Below are 6,969 nucleotides of genomic sequence, written 5' to 3' on the forward strand. Positions count from 1 at the left end.
ATAATTTATAACATGTATTCCCACTATTTCTATCTGTACAATACCTTTAATAGCTGGATAATATTTCATTGCATGCTTTTTTTTTATTATTATTATCTAGTCAAGCCTTTGGTATTGGACATTTAGGTTGTTTTCAATACTTTTGTATAAATAGTCCTTGGTTGAAAACCCAGTGCTACAACTTTATGATTATGTGGATTTAAATAATTTAATTAACAATAAATTTGGGGAAAAATAACTTCATTAAAAAGTGGAACCATCAATTCTGAAATATATGAACCAAATTACATAATTGAGTTTAGTATTTTCCTCTTCAAAATATTTTCTTTTTTGGCTGATTCAAATTTTTAGCACCATATCATGCATCTGGGTCATGTAGATGATATTCTTTGCCAAAGCCTGATTGCTTGCACATTATTTCAGGATTAATATCCTACTTTGTATTTCAGAGCATTCATCACACAAAAATTTAAAACAGGCAATGGATAAATTATTAATTCCATTTTTCATTGGAGGCTTAATCTAAATGTTTTCCTCAGACCCAATGTTCTAATAATAATTGAACGGTCATACAACTTAACCTTGAAATTTAGACTTGGATCATAGGCATCTATAATACTCTAACATAAATTAAATATGATCAAATTCATTTTCATATTAGTAAAAGGGAAACTGGCTAATAAAGGACAGAATGAGAAATGAAAAATTATAAATATTTGAATATTCAGTGATGTGCTTATATCAAACTTGTCCTCACTTTCTTAAGTAACTTTAGCTATTATTATAAAATTGAATTTTTTTTCATTTTATCTTATTTCAGATTTGGAGATTACTTGAAATCAGTGACTCAGTGGTAAAGAATTTGCCTGCCAAAGCAGGAGATGTGGGTTCCATTTCTGGGTTGGGAAGTTCCCCTGGAGAAGAAAATGGCAACCTATTCCAGTATTCTTGCCTCCTGGGAAATCCTATGGACAGAGGAGTCTGGTGGGCTACAATCAATGGGATTGCAAAAGAGTCAGACACAAGTTAGCAACTAAACAACAACAAAACTCAATCTCTTAGAGCAAAATTTTGCCTTAGCCATGCTTGTAGTAATTAAGGGAAAAAAATCAGTATTTTATTTGGTTATGTATATAAAAGATATGAATTTTTTTCTATTATTTTCTTTTTAGATGATAAAATAAGGGTTTTTCTTTAAAATTAGCAAGATAAAATTTAACCTATACTTCTGTAAAATGGGGCAACTTGAATGTTCTTATGTTATTTACTCAGTACAAATAAAATTAATGTAAATACTACTATCCTACTACCACCATGCTACTTAGAAGAGTGGGTGTCTATACAACAAGGAATTAAACTGGAATTTGCATATATAAATGCACTTTATATATTTTTCTTGATTAGTAGAACTCACCTTTACAGTCTTATTTGAAAGAAATAAAAACAATAATAAAAGGCTCATCTTTCCCACCTGTTTAGGAAGAGAGTGGTGCTTGAGTCACATTGAGAACAAGGAAACTCCTTGGAGGCTGAGTGCTTCCCTCCAGAAATTGTTTGAATATTAGGCATCTCAAGGTAAATGCGGTAGGTGCTCATGAAAAGTGAGAGTGTTAGTCGCTCATTCATGTCTGACTCTTGCAACCCACGGACTGTAGCCCTGTCAGGCTCCTCTGTCCGTGGAATTCTCCAGGCAAAAATACTGAAGTGGGGAGCCCTTACCTTCTCCAGGGAATCTTCCCAACATAAGGATCTAGCCCAGGTCTCCTGCATTGCAGGGAGATTCTTTACCATCTAGACACCAGGGAAGGTGCTCATGAACTTGGAGCCAAAGTTTTGATCAGGTTTGAAAAAAATGAAAGAAACAAGTGCACAGCACAGAATTGTCCCCAGTACATTTTGCCTAAAATATAGCTATTACATTAATAGAATCTATTTTGATTGGTTTCTAATTTCTACAGAACTAAACATGCTATGGGAGTCAGGGCAAGGTTCAAAGAGTATAATACAAAAGTTCGAGTTAATTAAGTTTGCTACTAGGTATCCCCAGAAAGAGCCTAACTCTTTGCTGTTGCCTGCAGATTTATACTGGGATTTTTATTTTGTTCTGTTTAGTTATCATAGATTTTCATTACTTTTTAAAAAAAGCCAACAGTTCAAAAGTGGGAATAAAAAAGTAAAAAAAAAAAAAAGCTCATGAAAATCCCTCTGTATGTAGAGGTAACATGTACTCAGATACTAGAAAAATTCTCTCCATGCATATATGTGGTTAGCAGATATTTGGTTCTATTCAGAAGATCCATAAGCAGATTTGGTCCACCACAGATGGTTGTGGACAAAAACCTTTTGACACATGGACTAGATGTTTTAAAGGCATTTTGGATTGGACCAAATGTCCTGTAAGGATATAAGTAAATACAGAAATATGCATGTAATTTTACATAAATGGGATTTAGCCTAGGGGTTAAAAGTATGGACTTTGCAGAATTCCCACTTCACAGGGTATTATAAGAAATAAATGAATTAAAAAGCAAAGAATTGTATCTGGAACATAGTAAATGCTCCAAAATATTTACTATTATCACATACAGACATATATAAGGGTCATAAGCTTGAAACCCCTGAACCAACTCTTCAAAATAAACATTAAAACATGTATAAATGTAATTAATAATGATTTATTAACAAATATGAGTAGGATTCAATATTTACCTGAGTCAAAGTATTGGTAGGAAGAGTCATCTAGATACATAACAGTCAAGTGGTGCTAGCTGTTTTTCAGGGGGAGATAGGCAAGGTATATCCTTGAATGCTCATTCCATTAAAAAATATACACATTAACTTAGAAAGAACATTAGGAACATCCTGACCTCAGCGCCTGCATTTTTAACTTACCACTAACCTATTGATGGCAATCATAATGATAATAAGACAATTACTAGTAACAATCATTAATAGTTAATACTACTTGATACCTTACTCTGCAATAGGCACTATTCCAAGCACATGACATATATTAGCTAATTTAATTCTCACAATAATCCCATGAAATAGGAACCATTATCCCCATTTCAGAAATGAGGAAACTGACATGACAGAGTGAAGAGTTTCACAGAACCACTCCCCAGTGAAAATGATATGAAAATGTAGCCATTTGCAAAACAGAAATAGAGATACAGATGTAGAGAACAAACAATGATACCAAGGGGGCTAGGGAGAGTGGGATGCAATGGGAGACTGAGATGAACATATATACAGTAGTATGTATAAAATAGATAACTAATGAGAACCCACTGTATAGCACAGGAAACTCTGCCAGTCCTCTGTGGTGACCTAAATAGGAAGGAAATTTAAAAGATAGAGGATATATTTATTCATATGGCTGATTCATTTTGCTGTAGAGCAGAAACTAACACAACATTGAAAAACAACTAACTATACTCTAATGTGGAGAAGGAAATGGAAACCCACTCCAGTATTCTTGCCTAGAAAATCCCATGGATAGAGAAGCCTGGTGAGCTACCGTCCACGGAATTGCAGAGTCAGACATGACTGAGCAACTACACCAGCACCACCACCATACTCCAATACAAATCAAAATTAAAAAAAAAAAGAACAACTGTTTTCAAGTGAGCCTTAATTAGGCATAGTAAATAGAGACTATAAAACTGGATTAGAAAAGAAGACATCAAAGGAAGTTTGCTCTATTCTAATCAACAAGAACATTCACCTGTCTGGAGTGAATATTGCACCAAATGCATGTACTTAAAATGTTAGAAGCACTGGTATAGTCTACGACAATTTTCCTAGACTAATATATTATTAAATCTTTAAAATATTTTTGTCATCCTGTGAAGATAAGTAAACAATGGGAAATGTGCATAAGTTAAGAGATTTGCAAGCTATTAACCAGTGTCACAAATTTCAAAGATGATCGTTGATTAAAGTATGGAAGTACTGAAGTATTAGTCCCTCAGTCATGGACTGACTACAGACCCCATGGACTGTAGCCCACCAGGCTCCTCTGTTCATGGGATTTCCCAGGCAAGAATACTGGAATGGGTTGCCATTTCCTTCTCCAGGGGATTTTCCTGACCCAGGGATTGAACTTGGGTCTCCTACACTGCAGGTAGATTGTTTCCCTTCTGAGCCACCAGGGAAGCCCAATCATTGATAGCAACTGTTTTCAATTGCTTCCTTTCTTCCTCACACATTTTTTGAAACTGATAAATACTTCAAACTAAACACAGCCAATTAAAACTTCTGGAAATGACCCTATGAAAATACAGCAAATGAATAAACACTTATTGAAAGAAATCTATAAAATTATGTAAGATAAGTTAGAGTTTGTGGTGTTTGAACCAAAGTCACTCCCCCACACCTCGCTCCCATCTCAGCAAGGCAAAGACACCACTTCAGAGCGGAGCAGCCAACAACACAGTACTTCTGCTCAGTACTGTTTCTGGCTGGAGGGCTTTCTTCCAGGAAGGAGCAGGATGTCAGTATTTCTCATCCTACCCCCAGCTACCTGTCCCTGAGGCTAAGTTCCAGGTGAGTGTTGTCCTGAGGTGGCTTTTGTCCAGCCCCCCTACTAGATTGCAGAGTCTGCTACTGAGAATGTTGAGGCCGGATCACCTTCCGTGGCTTCATGAAGTGGGGGTTGCATGTCAGAAAAGACAAGCTAAGTACACCCCGAGCACTGCTTCCCCTCCACCTAGCACTCAGGAGCCACAGCCAGAACGTCAGTCCAAGAGAATTGTGCTACTGGCCCCACCCCCAGAGCCCCAGCTCAAGCACTTTGTCTGGGAGAGAACTGGGGCATAAAACAGAAAGCTAGCTCCTAATTTCTTCCCAAAGGAACTGACTTCATTTGCAACAATCTGAAAATAAAAGTTAAGAAAAATTCCTTTATATTTTATGTTTCTATCATAAGGAATACAATACTTAACAAGAGAAATGCAAATTTTATACTCTGAAAACCCAAAATTGTTGGAAAATTAATAATATCTAAATAAATGGTAAATACATTTCATGTTCATCGATTGGAAGGTTCAATATTTCTAAGACGGAAATATTTCTCAAATTAATCGACAGACTCAATGCAATTTTGGCAGAAACCTACATGACTTTTTTTGGAGAAACTGGCAAGCTGACTGTAAAATTTATCTGAAATTGCAAGGGCTGCAGAATAGCAAAACAATCCTGAAAAAGAAGAATAAAGTAGGGGGACTTACTCCTACCTATCGTAAAACTTGCTAAAAAGCAACAGTAATCTAGACAGTGTGATACTGACATAGGACAGACATATAGATCAATGGAACAGGATATTCCAGAAAAAAACAAACAAACAAACATACACTGATGGTCAATTGCCTTTTGACAAGAATGCTGAGACCATTCAAGACAAAAAGATTAGTTTTTCCAACAAACTGTGCTGGGAACAACTGGATAGCTGTATGCAAACAAATGAAGCTGGATCCTTATCTTACACCATCTTCAAGAACTAACTCAAAATGTATCATAGTATTAGATCTAAGACCTAAAGCTATTCAATTTAGGTTGAAAGAAGAAAACACAGGGGTAAAGTTTCATGATCTCAGATTTGGCAAGAATTTATAGCTTTAATACCAAAAGTCTGATCGACCAAGGGAAAAAATAGATAATTTGAACTTCATCAAAATTTTAAACTTTTGTGCTTCAAAGGATATCGTCAAGAAAGTGGAAAGACAACCACAAAATGGCAGATTGAAAAATGCTTGCAAATCATACATTTGATATGAGATCTGTATCCAGAACATATAAAGAACACTTGTAACTCAATAATAAAAAGACAAAATACTCAACTGAAAATTGGGCAAAGGATCTAAATAGACACATCTCCAAGTCAAATATACAAGTGATCAATAAACACATGAAAATATGCTCAGCCTCATTACTCAGTGGGGGAATGCAAGTCAAAACCATGATGAAAGATACGACTTCACACCCACTAGAATGTGTAGCATAAAAAAAAGTCACATAATAGCAAGAGTTAGTAAGAACATAGGGGAATCAGAACCTTGATACAGTGCTCATAGGAATATATAATGGTAGAGCCACTTTGGGAAATAGTCTGGCAGTCCCTTGAATGAGTAAACATAGACTTATTATATGATCCAGGCATTCCACTCCTACTATATGTGCAAGAGAAATAAAAACATACGCCCGAAAAAACTTTTTATAGCACCATTACTGATAATAATGTTTATAGCAGCAGTATTCATGATAGCCATAAAACAGAAATAACCCAAACATTCATCAACAGTTCAGTTCAGTTGCTCAGTCATGTCCGACTCTTTGCAACCCCATGAACTTATAGTTGGACTATAAGTCCAACTCTTACATCCATTCATGACCACTGGAAAAGCCATAGCCTTGACTAGACAGACCTTTGTTGACAAAGTAATGTCTCTGCTTTTTAATATGCTGTCTAGGTTGATCATAACTTTCCTTCCAAGGAGTAAGCGTCTTTTAATTTCATGGCTGCAGTCACCATTTGCAGTGATTTTGGAGCCCCCCAAAATAAAGTCTGACACTGTTTCCACTGTTTCCCCATCTATTTGCCATGAAGTGATGGGACTGGATACCATGATCTTAGTTTTCTGAATGTTGAGCTTTAAGCCAACTTTTTCACTCTCCTCTTTCACTTTCATCAAGAAGTTCTTCACTTTCTGCCATAAGGATGGTGCCATCTGCATATCTGAGGTTATTGATATTTCTCCCAGTGATGGATAAATGAAAAGTGCTATACCCATGTGGGAGAATATACAGTTCAGTTCAGTTCAGTTCAGTTCAGTCGCTCAGTCATGTCCAACTCTTTGCGACCCCATGAATCGCAGCACGCCAGGCTTCCCTGTCCATCACCAACTCCCGGAGTTTACTCAAACTCATCTCCATTGAGAATATTACTCAGTCATAAAGAGGAATGGGATA

This window comes from Muntiacus reevesi, chromosome 1, assembly GCF_963930625.1.
Source record: "Muntiacus reevesi chromosome 1, mMunRee1.1, whole genome shotgun sequence".
In the NCBI taxonomy this organism is placed as follows: domain Eukaryota; kingdom Metazoa; phylum Chordata; class Mammalia; order Artiodactyla; family Cervidae; genus Muntiacus; species Muntiacus reevesi.